Below are 17,837 nucleotides of genomic sequence, written 5' to 3'. Positions count from 1 at the left end.
TGACTCGCTCGCACCCCCTCACTTAGCCACTTTCGACACCCGTTCTCGGAGCCAAGACCAGGTGTGTGTTTCCAGTTCACGCCCGATCTAAAAATGTCGTCATATGATCTTCGTGGAGGCGTGAGATAGGAACATTTGAGACCAACAGGCAGGCTCCTACCCTATGTTGATCCCCATTTGAGAACCAAATTTTTTTTTTTTTTTTTTTTTTTTTTTTAATTTCACTTAATTTTTGGTGAGTTAATCTAACTGATTTGGTCGATTTGGTTGTTTCCGAAATCGAAAATTTCGGATCGGTTGTAAGTTGGTTGAAAAGCCAATTGAAGGTGGATACTGTCGCGTGGCCAAGCGAAAACGCTAGTCCGGGCAACCATAACTTTGAATCCCGACAGAGGGCCGTGGTCCTCTGGCGCGAAAGTCGGAGATTTTGAAGACCCGAGCAGGATCCCCCTTACAATGTCATATTACCGCTGAGAGAACTCTGCAAGATCAAATACATAATTGAAACAAATTTTAATCCAGATCGCAGAACACAATACTTACCACTCAAAATCGCACCCGAAATCGCCCAATTCTCACAGTCGATCGATCCATTTTCCTGGGAAAGGTGGCGACATCATTTATTACTCTTTTCCTTCTATCGTCGCATCCCTGCCTTGCTCCGCTCTCGCTCGACCTGATCGAATAGATCAGATAGATTAGAAAATAGTCGTCTCGACGCCGGGATGATCTGGCCGATCCGATAACGGAGGTCCTGTGGAGTATTCGGCAGAAATGACATAGTTGAACAACAGGGAAATATTCAAATTATGTAATTAATGATGTTTATACGTTCATTTACAATTTGGTCAGTATTTATTGGACTATCGATTGGGTGGGAAGACAGTGCTGGGCTGTTTGGGGTTTCCATGTGACGAGAAAAGTTAACGCGAACGTGAGGCTGCCACTTCGGTGCCAGATGGGCGCTTGCATGTGATCATACACATCCAATTTCTTTACGATTCATTTCGTTTGATTTATGCCGGCCCTTCTCGGGCGAAGCGATTCTTTTCCGCGGTTCCATTGTCACGGATGTGTATAGACTTGAGTACGTTTGATATATTACGTTGATAATTAAAAAACATAAACAAAAACATATCTAATGCCTAGATCCAACAAGAGCAAAACATATGTGAGGAGATTCATCTTGGGCGCTGTTTTCTTCCTGGCCCTGCGAATGTTTCTCTTACTTTCCCATCGTCGATGCTTTCGTCGGGATAGATAAAAATAGAAACCCCGAAAATGAGCACCGCTGTCTGCAGCTCCTCCGCGTCTAATTTCTGTCTGTTGGATCTGTGTTTTTTTTCTCTGGTTGGTTCCGATCATGTTGTCTCCCGTTGGCAGCCAGAGGATAAGGTCTTCGAACTAAAAACCACCTACAGTAATTCGTCATCCTGCTCGATGGAATTGATTTATATCTTCAGGGTACATTTCCCGGTTTAATTAAAACTAGCGTCGGCTCATCGGGGTCTTAATGAAAGCCAAATGTGACAAAGTGGGATTTTTTACCGATAGTGTCGAGCCGCTTGCTCGTAGATTTGTAATAAATTTCAACCTCACTCGATTAGTTTGAGAAATTGAACTGGATCATGGTAATTATGTCGGAACTATTTGTTAGAAAAAATATTGTTTATTGCGTTCTGACATTTTTTGGTGATGTTGAAATATTTTACTACTTATAATCCCCTGTATGTTTCCAGGTATGTAACAGGTCCAATGCGTTCACTTATACTAAAAAATGATGATCGGATGACTTCGGGAGTTTTGCTCAAATACTCCCACATCCATCTTTCCCATCAAACCATTTTCTAATCGGCATTTTTCGAGATTAGAGGTGAATTAACTTTGTGGTTTTAAGTCTCTATAACACTCTATAGAGGCATCCCTCCAAGCAACTCGAATTTTTGAAGAATTTATTAATTTCATATTTTTGATTTAGCTGAAACTTTGCTAACTTGTTAGGCGCCAATTTATGATATTAGGTTTTTAAATACGATTACGACTAATTTTTGAAAATGGCTTGTGCGAAAATAAACTATAAAGCCAAAACGGGTTATTTGATCGAAATGGTGTCTTAGGCAAAGTTAAACATTATAATTTAGTGGTTCAGGAAGAAGTATGCATTGAAAAAAAAACTTTTGATTTACCAAAAAATTGAAAATAAAGTCTGAAAAAAATATCACAAAACTAAGTTTATGAAAAATCAAAATTTTTGACACAATAAAAGCTCATATTGTCTCCAACAACTGGTAGAAATTTGATCATGGGCGAATGAAAAAGGAGTTTTTATGACATTTTAAAATTTGCACGTTTTATACGAAAAATTCTAACTCAAAAACTATAATACCTACAAAATTCTTGTCAAAGGTGGGAAAATTTTAAATTTCATAAAAACACCTTTTTTTTCAAATTACACAATGCACCAAAATGTTGGAAAGCAACATTTACGAATATAAAAAAAAACATTGAAATAGGAAAATTAAACAATTCTTCTAATGTATTATTTATGTATACAAGCACACAAAACATCGAAAGGCACACCTAGCATAATCCTCTACAGTTTCAACAGAATTCTAACACTATATATAATATTCTTCAAAGGTATATCGCCAAGAGTATTCACATCTTCTCATCATTCACAGCAATAATTGCAGTGAACTTGGAAAAGTCTTGGGGTCCAGAAATCTCCAATTTTGTATGCTTCCTTGACCAGTCCAGCAGTCTTCCCGGGAGATGCTTCAGGAGGATCTGTATACTGATAGTATTTTCAAACGTCGAACGAACATATATTATTTACAAAATATACCAAAGTAGCAAAATACCTACATTTCGTTCGCTTACAGAACAACTGCGCCAACTTTGTAAACATTGTATTGTAAACACTTTGTATTGTCACTGATAAACATTAGAACTCAACGAACGCAGATATCAAAACGTCAACAGCAATTGAACGAAAAAGTTGCCAACACACATCGCGCGCGACTCAACATGCTGAGTTGAAACGAAAGGGGGGGCTGCCATACAAATGAAACACAAATTTCTGCATTACTCGAGAATTAATCAAACAAACGAGACCAAATTTGGCATGTGAAGGTTTTAGGGTGCAATAGATGTTTTTACGGTGGTTAGATACCCCTCTTCCCTCTCTTAGGGGGGCTGCCATGCAAATGGAACACAAATTTCTGCATTACTTGAGAATTAATCAAGCAAACGAAACCAAATTAGGTATGTGGAGATTTTAAGGCGCAAAAAATGTTTTCACGGTGGTTAACCACTCCACCTTCTTCTTTAAGGGGAGGCTGCCATACAAATGAAACACAAATTTCTGCATTACTCAAGAACTAATCAAGTAAAAGAATCGAAACTTGGCATGTAGAGGTTTTAGGGTGCAATAAATGAGTCTATGGTGGTTAGATACTCCTCTCTCCTCTCTTAGGGGAGGGCTGCCATACAAATGAAACACAAATTTCTGCATTACTCGAGAATTAATCAAGCAAACGAAACCAAATTAGATATATGGAGGTATTAGGGCACAATAAATGTTTTCACGGTGGTTAGACACTCCACCCCCTCTCTAAAGGGGGAACTGCCATAATATATATTTTTTGGTTTTTTATTTGAGAGGTTTTCAGCCTCCTGGGCTGGTTCGCCTCGGAGCTGCCATACAAATGAAAGACAAATTTCTGCATAACTCGAAAACTAATCAAGTAAACGAAACCGAATTTGGCATGTGGAGGTCTTAGGATGCAATAAATGTTTCTATGGTGGTTCGACACTCCTCCCCCCTCTTTTAGGATGGGCTGCCATTCAAATGAAGCATACATTTCCCCATAATTCAAGAACTAATCAAGCAAACGGAACTAAATTTGGCATGTGAAGATTTTAGAGGGCCCCCCTCTCTAAGGGGAGAAGAGGGGAGGGGTCTGTCTTTATTATATCATGTTTTCTGTATCAAACATTTATTCCATGTAACGGAGAAACATGTTATTTGCAAGTGGTTGAAAAATCCTGAACGAGAATTGTATCTGAAAATAATCTGATATTATAATGATGAGTTTTGGTAGAAGAATACTAGGAATTTCATAGTAAAAGGTAAATTCAACGGGGTCGATTAGAAGATCAATCAATGAACAGTTCTGCGTTTGGACTCATGAAATTGCGCGTGAAACGTGAATGTTTGAAGGTATTGATAACATAAAACAAATTTTGCGCGAGACGAAGTTTCCCGGGTCAGCTAGTAACGCCTATAAATACACAATAGCAAAATAACAGAGACTCCCACAGTCTATGACACAGTGCGCGAGTATATGGGTTATAATTTTGCGCGTGAGTACAGGAGGGTTAATACTTTGTGTTATCGTCCAGTACTAGGGGAAGTGGGGGCATAGTGGTCACCCTAAGGAATATGCCCATTTCCAGTGTCCACATACCGATTCAATTCCCGTTTCTCGAAGAATATTATAGTTCAACTCATTGATCTTCAAGATAGCAAACGGCTTTTACTATAAAAAATCTAATAAAAAAAAAGGTGAAAAATCGATTTTTTTTACTTGGAGGTAAAGTGATCCCCTAGTGAGGGCAAAGTGGTCACTCGCACATATCAAGCTAGATGGGATAGTTTTATGCGTTTTTTTCGTCCAAAATTTGTTCAAATCATATTTGATATAGTTGGTACATGTATGAAATAAGCTTGGCCTATTCACCTATAATCTCAATTGAAATTTTCTCATGCATACAAAAACGTAGTAAGATTCACATAACGTTCCGCATAATGACGCTTGGTTTAGTTGGAGTGGCATATTTATTCAGGGACAAAACCACAAAAAGATCTTCTTCAAGAGCAGAAAGTGATGTGGTGTATCAGCTTTAGTTAACAGAACATTGTAAGTCGTTATTCACCTATGACCACTTTGCCCCCAAACATCAAAGTAATTTCTATGCTAATTAATCGTTGAGATTAAACGAAATATCTGTTCACCTCTCCTAGAATACGTGAACAGTCGTTCAAACTGATGATTTGTCCAACATATCATATTGAATGAGCTAAATTTCACGAGAAATTCCTTAGATACCATGCGCACAGATCTACGGCCGAATGGCTGTCGAGAGAGGAATTTCTGTTTGTATTTATATTTTGACATGCGACAGCTCTACTGAGGTACAGGGTGACTCAAAAGCTATCAAATTCTTTAAACATAAGGTGACTATCAATACGGCATCTATAGTCAATAGTTATACTACCAAACAAGCAGGTGACCAATTTGCCCCCACTACCTCTATATTTAGTATATGATGACTTTTTGATACAGTTAACGTTGGTAGACTGCAGCCTAATATTTGAACAATTAGCAATGCCCAAAAGTTTGGTCACCTCTGATCTATAGAGTCGGGCACACCAGTGGTAAAGTAATGTGAGAGCAATGATCAATATAAAAGAAAATGAGATTTTTTCACTGATAAATCCCGAGATGACCTATAGATTTACTATGAAAGTCGCTGCGGCGAATAATCCGCACCGCGGGTAATCCGCTCGCGGAAAATCGAGGTTTTACTGTACTTGCTTTGCTCTCTACATCGTGGGAATGTTTTTATGTAGAAGAGACTTTGATTGAGATTATTATTTTTGGAGATTTTATCATAAAATTGGTCACTTTCTATAAAGTTATGTTTGACAATTGAGGGATTCAGATTTTTTGACAACTTTTTTCTTGAACCTCCTCACTTCATCAGCTTCATTATGAATATTTTTTTTTCCGTTTATTTTTTGTTTTATTGTTAAAAGATAGATAAATAGATACACTAAAGTCGCTTTTTACGCCGTTTTCTTTTGTGCGGATTTTGAAATTTACTCGGTTTTTTTACGCGGATTTCGAAATTTACGCGGTTTTTTTTACGTAGCACGTATCAACCGCGTAAATATTTAATGTGATAATTTATGTGATTTTTCACGAAATAAGTTTGTATTGCATCACTGATAAGTAGCTGAGAAATAAAAGGAGAAACAGATATGATGACTGTAGTAAGCAAAAAAAAAATCAGTTATTCAATTGTTAGAATATGGGTTGCATTTTAAACTAATGATTCACTGTTTGTTAGATTTTTACACGGATTTTTTTTGAAATTTGCCAGATTTATTTTTATGCGGATTTTGGGATTTACGCGGTTTTTCATACGCGGATTTTGGAATTTACGCCGATTTTATAATTTACGCGGTTTTTGTTTGCGCGGCATGTATCCCCCGCGTAAAAAGCGACTCCAGTGTAATGATATAATGTATAGTAAAAATATACTTTGTTTTATTTTTTCGGAGCTCGAAAAAATGTCAAAAAAATGTCAACTGCCTCTACACTAGAACACCCGCTTAACTTACAGGAAAAACAATTTCCCCGAATTATACTTCATACCTGTTGTCGCACTCAAAGCGAAACTTCCAGTGGGAACCTTTGTTTATCCAATTTAATGATCAATGCGAATCAAACAACTGGAGGTGATATACATGCATGACAATTGTTTTGCAAATTAGTTTCTATGAACATACCACTTACACATGCATCTAGTACGACTATTGTCATATGATTTACTACAGCCAAGCAAAAATCGAATGGCAGAAAATGTTCGTGAGGTTTGAATTATTTTTGTAACATCACGACCCGCCATTTATATATGTGATAACATTTATGTTTCTAGAGATAGTACTTATCCGATTGGCTTTCAGTGGAAGGGGGTAGAATTATTGAAAAAGAGTATTGGTGAAGGTTAAGAAAATTTGTTCCGATGGATTTCGAGCTCCGGTAGTTTGGATGACAGGCAACGGCTATCTCACACGGCTCTCTAAGGCAAATCGATGCATTTCACCAAGAAACTGTTGGTATCAAAGAAATTTCACGTCGGATTGGACGATCCAATCAAGTAGTGCTAAATTATTTAAAACTCATCATCTTACACCATCTCACCTCGGAAGACGTCTTAGTTTTGCCAAAGCTCACATGAACCGACAGTGGGACATGGTATGTTGTGACAAAAAATGTTTCCAAAAGAATACATCCTGCTATATACCACAACGAAGAGTTCTTCAATGTATAGGTTATCTTCACTGACGAAAACAAGTTCAATTTAGACGGTCCTGATGGTTTCAACGGGTATTGGTATGATTTGCGGAAGGAGGAAGAGTATTTTTCAACCAGGAATTTTGGTGGAGGTTCGTGCATGGTTTGGGCGGGATTCTGCGCAACCGGAAAGCTCAAAATAGCTTTCACATTATTCAAGGAATACACACATGTTCTGGGATCCTCTTTCCTATCGTTTTTGTGTGGATATCGGCACAAAAAATTCACATTCCAGCGAAACAATGCTACTATTCATACCAGCAAGTAAACTGAGCAATGGATTAAGGACCGAAAATCTAATTTTTTGGACAGGCTGGCTCGCTCTCCAGACTTGAATCTTGTTGAAAATCTTAGGGGGGGTCCTTGTACGCAGAATCTACACTGAGGGAAAACGGTACACCACGATTGAAGAACACAAGGTCGCAATTTCGGAAAAATGGAAAAATATCGAGAAATCCATTCAGCAGAATTTGGTAAATAGTATTCCAACTCGAATTTTCGAGGTTGTTAGTCGAAATGGCAAGGTTACCAATTATTGTCATGTAAATCAGCCTACCGGTTTGAATTTTCATTAATAATATTTATGAATTTTGAAGTGGTCTTATAGAAACTGGACAGCAGAAATTATCATATTTAAGCACAATAAATAAACAAATAATTCATTTAAACGGAATTGATGTTAAATATACTTATTTTAAGCAGTCTAAAATGTATGAATGTATTTTGTTGAAATTCCAACTGTTTGTGTTCAACGAAATAGAATCAGGGTGGTTTTATAGAAGTTGGACAGAGTGTATAATCTGTAGTGACGAATAAAATCGAGGTTTTCGCATTTTATACGATTTTAGATGTACACAATGTATCATTTGATCGACATTATATATGGTTTTGATTCGATTTTACTTTATATGCGACTTAGAATATGCCAAGTTATGCGATTTTATGTTTGTTGGGTGTGATTTCTTCCTTTCTGGATTCCTTTAGAGCTACCCAAGCCCGAAAGTTGTTTGCAACCTCATTCAGGTGAAAGCTACTCTCATAAAGATTCCTGGAAATTGCGTGTCGAGGGATAGTCTGAAGCATTCTTTACAAAGCCTATTGCGATTGACATGCCCATTTAATTGCTGGGTTAACAAGATTTTGAAGAGATGAAACTTTAAATCAAAGCGAGGTGACTTCGTGTGGCAGACACACTGGTTAACCACGTGCGAATTGCTTTAAGCATAGGAGACCGATTCTGAGCGTGGAGTGTCAAAATGTCGACTGTTTTCATGATCGTTTTCAAAAAAGGCGCTGAGGACAAAACCCCAATGTTAGCCCAATCACCCGACCAAACTTTTATTGCAAATGGCAACGACAACACACTTGCATGGCACCGGCCCTCCAGCCGGAGTGGTAAATAAGCGAGCTGAATCAAATAATTCCGTAGTCCTGCGTCAACAATGCGATCTGGTCTTGGACAAAAGCGTCTATATTTTATATTTTTTATTCAATTTTTATGTTGAATTATTTTAATGAATTCATCAAAATTAACAGCAGTGTTAATAAATGCAATAAATGTTTGAAAGATCACTACAACGGGACAGTATAACAAATATTTTTTTTCATTATACTCAAAATACGGAATGGTCGAAAAACGGTACTGTTTAGCTCAAAATGGTATCTTTGGTAAGCCTATGCCTAAGACACAATTTCGATCAAATAATCCGTTTTGGCGTAATAGTTTATTAACCATCTTGGCACAAGCACTTTTCAAAAATTAGTCGTGATCGCATGTAAAATACTAATACCGAAAAATGGCATCGTATCTAGTGCCGAACAATTTGACAATGTTTCAGCCAAATCAAAAATATTACATTAAAATCGTTCCGTGTTGGTTTGTGGAATGCCTCTCTAGTAGCAAAATAAATCAATTAGCTTGGTAGTTATATATCTATCTACAATTAATTATTCTTGAATGCTGTTAGAATCTGTTTTCGCTCAACTCATCTATCGCAACGAATGGATGCATCCCAGGATCTTTGCATTTATCCTTCGGATGGTGTTGATCATTATCGTGTGTGCATCCCATGCTTTCGACACATTTTTACTAATGATATGCATTCCTGGCTGGTGTGATGCTTCGGATTCCTGTTCACATGTTCCAACTTCCTTCTCCGGCCGGGTAACCAGCTTCCTGGATGCAACATTGGAATTCTCTCAAGTTTCCCATATAAATTAATATTTCCCAAATTGATAAAACCATAATGCGCTGTCGGCCGTCACAAAAACTGATTTATTACCCAAAACATTTTAATTATTAGCTCTCCTTTTGTGGTTTGCCTTTTCCGTTCCAATGTATGTTTTTCGTCCTTCTAGTTCATCCTACTTGTTTCCAAACACAAACACACACACGGCCTTGTTCTCTGTCTCCCGTTCGACCGTCAGCCGGAAAGCTGTAAGGAGAAGATAGCACCCACTTTGCGCATGTTTGGTGATGCTGGGCCTCGTGTAACGAGGCGTTGCCTGCAACATATTGCTTTTTATGCACTGAATTAGAGTGCGCGGGAGCTTCTCGTTCAAGAAGATCATTTCGTATGCATAAATGCTGTCTCCTTTTGGTGTCAGGTTGTTCATCGCTCAGAGATCGTATCTTTGATTTTCACACTGGCTGCTGGCCTCGTTAAAACACCGCACCGCATGATCGTTCAATCGACACATGAAGAAGTGGCAATGGCAGGCGTAACTAATAAACTCATAAGCATAATCGTGAAACAGTCGCGTCTCATGGGGAAATACCTTACGAAGGAAGTGCTTGAGCGAAAGGCAAGCAAGGAAAAAAAGCGACAGATAAGAATTCACCGTTTAGCATGTTCGCTTTGGTGCTTTATTCTGTCACTACCAGAAGCACTTTGCATACATCATCGAATCTCATAAGGAAACATGTGTTCCGGTGCGTGACTGCTATTAATAACGTGTTAATGAAGTTTTAATGAATTAACGGCGACACTGTTCTCTCTTCGGGAGGTGTTTTTTTATACGCTGCCATCACTTTTTAATTAAGTACGCGACGAGACTGTTACCATTCCACTGGGCAATTCCTTCGTTCGGATAGATCTGCATATTTTCTCACGGTTCCCTCTTTGAATGGGACTTTTTTGTTGTTGTTGTTGCTGCTGCCCTGCGGCAGGACGTTTCGCTGCCCATGTCGCGCTGCTCTCGGTGCGATGACAAAACAGGTGATGACAATCGTTTTTCCTTCGAACATCTTTCTCGGCCACAACTTTGGGCACCGAGCGGCAGAGACATGATAAGTAAATGGTTTCTAATTTTCGTATCTTGTTTGTTCTTGGTTAGCCAGAAGAAACAAAAAAAATGAGAAGTCCTCTGATGTGGATGAGGGAGCGACTCACCAGGGGTCCAAACATCTTATTGGTGCGGATGTTGACAAGTTTCGAGCTTTGTTACTTTCTGTTTCTATTGACAAAGATGCCAGATCCGCATAAATTTACGGATGTGTTTGTTTTTACGGTGGACTACGTTTGTAAATTGGGCTGTAAGTTCAAAATTTCGAAAATTTCGTTACGTTTTAGATACAAGGGTTTGAGTTTTTTCTCCTATAAGCCTCGATACAAGTCGCTGTGACTTAAAGTACCCAAAAGATGATCTCTGTGAGAAAATAACTATCCAAATCCATCCACCAACTTCGAAACATACTCTCCCATCGTCCTTGCGATGTTATCTTTTGTTTCCTGTAGTCAACCAACAATCACGCCAGCATTGTGTCTACAACAGAGAGTTTATCTATCCATCGATGTCGTCCAAAACAGAGACGAATGAACATTCAAGTTCAAAGCCTCTATAATACATTAAATGAAACGAAAACTGTATCGATCTTACTGAACAAACACTGGTACAACGAAAGCAAAAAAGTTAGGAGCAAGCAATACTTTTCTGCCGGCTGAAAAACACTTTTTTCGAAAGATAAAAAGACGGGTGGTTAATGTTGGGGTCATACGAATTTTCACCTCCTACCTAAAGTGTTGTACTCTGACGTCATTTTTAATCTGAAAACAATGCACGAATTCGCGAAAATTTGATGATCGATCGGAAAGTTTCCAACCATCAATATACCTAAAACACTCCTAAATTCCCACAATATCTCCCCCGACAAACAAATTATGAAAATCTATTTACTTTTGACGTAGGACTACGTCTTTGATTTCTATATAGGAAGGTCACTCTACGAAAAATGTAACGTTTATTAAGAGTTTTCAAATGCATATTACGCAGAATCCTTCTTACGATATATGTGACAATATATTGGGTTGGGGAAAAAGAAATGTCGTATATTGTCAATATATGGCAACACTTAAAAATATATTGTGTTGTACTTATCGCATCGGATCATACTATACGGCTATTTAAAGAGTACAATCTGTGCTACAAGTGTCGTTCTGACAGTGTTGTGATTGTCCTTTTCAGTCTCAAGTTATAGCGCGTCAAAGATGGAGTCCACCAAGCGAGAATCTCGCCATATTTTACGTTTTTACTACTTGCGAGGTAAAGCTGCAACGAAGGCGGCCAAAAAATTCGTGTAGTTTATGGACCCGATACTGTAACGATTCGCACAGCACAGCGTTGGTTTGATCGATTTCGTTCTTATGTAGGGGGGAGTGGTACAAAACGCACCATTTAAGCAAATCAGTCATTTACCGCACTTCTTGTAATTGATTCATGCTGTTTAACATCTAGAACACTTCTTCCGTCACTGCCAATTATATCCCTGATGTAATTTGATATAACATACTCGAATTTGCAAGGAATTTTTAATATTTCTGTCGACAGTTCAAAACATAGGGTTGGGTGAAATGCCATAATCCATGGACAGAACGCATCATAACAACTTGGTTAGACGTATCAAAACAAACGAGCACAGCACACACAGTGGGCTTGCAGGATGCCCGAAATTTCAATATGTTTTTTTATCGATAAGCTAATAAAAGTACTTCTATTTGTTATATTTCATAAAAAAAACATATTCGATGCTAGACACAGCTTATTGAAAATTCATTACATGAATAAAATTTCATATAAATAGTGTAAAACCAATAAACTTGTTGCAATTTTATCACATTATGCAATCAATTAGACCCACTATGTAACTAATATTATCAAAGTGAAGAGAGAAAGTCAGAACCAAAGGGCTGCCATCCCTATCCCAACCAACACAAATTGAGCGTAGGCTGCATAGAAAGGGCTCAAGCGTACAAGTTTCTTTTGTTCTTCTCGTAATGTGATTGTAGTCAATTCAGTCGTGCTGTCAAATTCCTTTTGTTTGTTCCGTAATGTTAGTGCGGCTTGGAGTAATTACTATGCTTATGATTTTCTGTGCGCACCACAAAAAAATGGTTACATGCCAGGGCATTGGTCAAAACGAACGTTTGTTTTTATAACCTATGTAATGAATATTTTTTTCCTGTGCTACTGCCCCAATTATTACTTTCACAATTTTTGGCAAAATTCTTGTGCAATATGACTGATTTTTCCTGATTTTTATACATTGACTAACCGCAAAATCTTACCAAGCAACCATGAATATTTACAGAAAAGGCAAATGCATTAGTTTTTCTCAATTTGTACCTTATTTTATTATGATGGGCATGTTTGTGCACTGTGAATATGTGGAAGAGATTACTGCGAACTGAAATGAGTAAAGTAATATAACATTTTACATGACGAATCTAAAGATTTTTCACAATTGATGGCTTGGGCCATTTTACCTCACCGGTGCGTTTTGTACAGTTCTCCCCTAGTGGCTGTCGAAGATACACCCAGTACTGGTAGGCCAATCGTCGTGGAAACCGATAAAATCGTTGAAATTATCCAAGTAGACCGGCATGCGAGCACTCGCTCGAATGGCCAGGAACTGGGTATAGACCATAAAACCGTTTGGAACCATTTGCAGAAGATTGGATTCCAAAAAAAGCTGGATGTATGGGTGCCACACGAGTTGACGCAACAAAATCTTTTAGACCGAATCAACGCCTGCGATGCACTGCTGAAACGGAACGAACTCGACCCATTTTTGAAGAAGATGGTGACTGGTGATGAAAAGTGGATCACGTACGACAACTTAAAGCGAAAAAAGTCGTGGCCGAAGCGCAGTGAGCCGGCCCAAACCATCACCAAGCCCGGATTGACGGCCAGGAAGGTTTTGCTGTGTGTTTGGTGGGAATGGAAGGGAATCATCCACTATTCGATTCATGCGAGGACTGCGAGGGCGTCGTGCACAAATTACGTAAGGCTCCAGATTTTGGACCTTCCCCCCTTCTCGCGTTAAGTAATTTGTGCCCAAGCCTTATTGAGATCGGCATTACATCGCATCACAAAAATGAAACGAAATGAAATATTAATAATCTTCATGACTCATATTCACAATTCCCAATGGTTCCTCAGTTCATTCTATGATAGATTAAACAGTAGAACCAACACGACTTGATTGTGATAGTCTGCAAACGAACATTATTTAACCGAAGAAGCTACTGCTCCGGTTGCCTTAGAATAAGACTAATAATAAGAATAAGACAATGGAAAGAAATCACAATTCCATAGCTATCCATTAAAAATAAAGCAACTTCATTATTTCATGTGTATTTTACCTCAAAATTTCACGAAATTGTTAGTTTTCAACTTGTTTTTTGTTTTTCCCCCATAAACATCATATTCAGTGTAATCAATGACGATATATTTTTTTGTGTTTATCGACCGACATATACTTCATCTACCATTCCACCCTATTATGTGTCACACTGATATTCGTTAATCATTTTCAGTTATACAGTTGAACTTCCCGCCAGAAGCTTATTTTATTTTTTTGTTCGTTACAAACCGTTTGATGGCTATGAGTACATATAACAAACGGCCCTTTTCAGGGCTACTATTGGGAATTTCAAAGGAGTTAAACTAACAGATTTCTGAACAGTGAAAAGAATTACATTTAAAAAACAATTGTTCTGAACAATCACAGTCCTACGTCAAACTTTCGTCCGTGCCTCTAGGCTCAGACCTTTCTACTTTTTATTATTTCGGATGTTATTTTGGAAGAAATCGAACTGTTGCATTGAAATAACTCTTCAGTGAATGGTTCGATTGCCATCAAAAGCGACATGGTAGCTAAAGATGAATAAGATAGATTATTTCCAATGAACGTAATGCATCACCTCTACTAGACACTGTGAATGCAGCCACAAGGGTGGGGCTTGTAACGCAATATTTCGCTTATCTTTTCTTTTTTTATTCCTTATGGATAGAAAGATTTGAACGATGGATAGCTACGTTTATTTTGGCTGTAGTATTGCTGTATTTGAATTGTATTCCGCAGTTACTCTGGTTGCTTCTTTTGGTCGGTACAATTTGAGGAGCCAAATTATGCCAATCAAAACGAGGGATGTGGCGCGTTCAGAAAATGGTTGACACTGTGCAATTATTCAACATAAACTATAGCAATATATAACTATAGAAAAAGGAATATAAATGATACGTAAAAATATTCCCAATCAATTGATGCAAACATCCTTGCGATCTATTATGAAATGGTCGAGTTACATATTCAATGTTTGATTTTTAATTTACTCCCATATCTTCCTGTTGGACGTAGTCCTACGTTAGAAAGTCTATGTGTGATGTTTGATACATGTATATAAAAAAAAATGTTTCAATAACTCAAAAATTGCCTCGAAAACAAGTGTACCGAAAAGTAATCTCAAGTATTTTACACGTTATTACTTAAGAGCGGGTGCATATTTTCTGGACGTGTATCCCTAACCTTGCCTACCTTTCTGCACCTTACCTCCCTGCAGCATGTTTTGTTGTACTTGCCAAAAACTTAAAAGCAGGTCACTTGTTTACGTTTGCAAAGTGGTTTCCAAGATGCCGCGAATCGAATTGGAAACATTGGTGCACCGAGAAAGGTGTAAAATACTATAAAATCGCAAAAAGTTAAAATTTGCCCGGGAAGTATGGCATACTTTAGAAGTTTGGCAATGAGTATTCCCTGGAGGATCAGCCAATAAGTTGACGTAAACCCGATTATGGGAACCCCGGATTGGACCACAAAGTTGAGAATTATATTTGTAAGCATCGATCTGAAAGTGAAATCTAAATTCGTGATTTGGCTTAGAAATTTGATACAAGCATCGGAATTTCCCAGCGGATAAAGAGGACAGGTTTTGAAAACGTACAAGACCTTTTTAAAACCTACAAGCAGAAAGAACCCAAACAAACTCCGGAACAGCAACGTCGTTTTACACTAAAACAGTTTTGGAGGGTATACAGAACTCGGACTTGTTGTGATCACAAAAATATTTATATGAATATGGACACCAGCATGAAAATCCACGCAGTCATGATTGTTCAGCGATTGATGCATGTCGTTGGTGGGGATCAAAAGTACTATAAATACTGACCTCGCTCTGGCCAATATTGTTTCTATTTAGTTGAACGGACGTGCAAAACGTCTCACCCCAGAAGGCATTCTCAGAATATAAACGAAAGAGTCGTGTATAGTCCCATTACGTCTGGTGTGCCACAGGGAAGCGTGCTTGGTCCATTCGTCTTCATTCTTTTTGACCTATGCTATAGACTATATTTTTGAATGACCTATGCTATAGACTGAAGTCTCCGAAGAAAATGTCTGCCGATGACCTAAAATTATATAGAACGATTTCATCTGTCCTCGATTGTTTTGTTCTGCAAAGCGACATCGATGAGCTCATGCTGTGGTGCCGTGAAAATGATATGACAATGAACGTAAAGAAATGTAAAATAATCTCATTTTCACGGCGGGAAATCAATTATTTAGACAAAATCGGAAACAACACGTTGGAACGGGTCGAGTCTATACGCGATCTGGGCGTCACATTGGATTCAAAACTACGATTCCAAGATCATGTCTCAGCCACTGCAGCCAAAGCATTTGCGGTGCTTGGATTCATTCGGAGACAGACTGTTCAGTTCACGGACGTATACACACTCAAAACACTGTTTTGCACACTGGTTCGCAGCATTCTTGAGTATGCAGTTCCAATATGGTCGCCATACCAGACAGTACATGTTGCCAAGCTAGAGCGAATTCAGAAGCAATTCATTCGATATGCCTTACGACAACTTCCATGGAGCGATCCTGTAAACCTGTGCCTGACTAATTTAAGTTTAAGTCTGTACGATTGTTAATCGAAGACGAGGACAAATAAATAAATAAATAAATAAATAAATAAATAAATAAACAGAACGTGCATTTTCAGCAATCTTTCAAAGTATCCATTTGTTGAATCGATTCAGATGTAACTTCAAACAAATAATAAAAGATTGTACTTGGCCCAAAACTTGACCTGTGCAAAATTTTAGCTCAATCCGACATGATTTAGGGGTGCCTCAAAGCACTCAAAGTTTTGATTTTGACTCTCCTTGGAAGATTTTCGAAGATTAAAAATTCAAAGCTTCGAGCGCTTCGAGGCACCCCTAAATCATGTCCGATTGAGTTGAAACTTTGCACAGGTCATTTTTTGGGTGCTTGATAGAATTATATTTGAAACCGTGTTTAGTACTCATGCAGTTTTCCTTAAATAATTGAGATTCCATTTTTATGTTACTCTTCATAAATGGCTACGATTTCACAATGTATTCAAAAATTATCAAAAACTCATATCTCCATTTTAATGAGTTCACTACGGCCCCACTGTACGTCACACATTGTTAAATTGCAAAGGTTTTCCAATAAAAATATTCAAAAAAATTTCGAACGGGTGTTGTTTTGAGATAGAAAAGTTTTTAATATTAAATTCAAAAGGATTTTCTAACAGTGCATTTAAAATGCTATTTTTGTCGAATAGTTCCAACAACTTTGTCAAACGTCATATTTTAATTAGACATCTGAATTTTAAGTTACGATTTTTTGAAAAAAAGATTTTGAATACGCCCTCTTAAAAAATAAGTCGTAACTTAAATTTGTCATATGATAATGAAAATTGTGATTTTAGGTAGTACCGTTCCGAATCATATTTCGGACGCTTAAGGCATATGATGCAGAAAACAGATCTAAACTTCATGCACAGGTATTATTTGGTAGATATTTTTAATAAATTAGTTCAATATGCTTTCAAGCTTTCTACTTTGGTATCTATTTGATTGAAAACATAGAAAAATCATTGAATAAAATGCTTTTCAAATGAAGCGAATAAGAATCAAACTTCGGACACTAAATTAAATTCCGTCAGATTAAATTCAAATTTCGGACACTTTATTTTGTAATTTTATGGATGAAAATTACATTACACTTGATTATATTTTATAGTCAACTGCGAAACACTTACCAAGCAATCACAGTAAACTGTTAACGATGATGAAAACTGATGAAACACGGGAGAAATTTAAATATTTATGAACGGGTAAATTCTACGTGCTCACGCAAAACAAACGTCAAACACGAACGATAATGGGTGGTGCTGTTGAATTTTTTCCTACTATGTGATAATTCAAATGTTATTCTCAAACGAAGTGATAGTGTAACCAATGGATCACTCTAAAGAAGCAATTGTGATATTAACTTTATAGTTATATCATCAGTGCATGAAGCATTTCAAGATATTAGAACAAAATGTCCGAAATATGATGATGTCCGAAATATGATTCAGAACGGTATCACGTTTCGAA

The sequence above is a fragment of the Toxorhynchites rutilus genome, chromosome 3, assembly GCF_029784135.1.
Source record: "Toxorhynchites rutilus septentrionalis strain SRP chromosome 3, ASM2978413v1, whole genome shotgun sequence".
In the NCBI taxonomy this organism is placed as follows: domain Eukaryota; kingdom Metazoa; phylum Arthropoda; class Insecta; order Diptera; family Culicidae; genus Toxorhynchites; species Toxorhynchites rutilus.
This window is presented reverse-complemented; position numbering follows the sequence as displayed.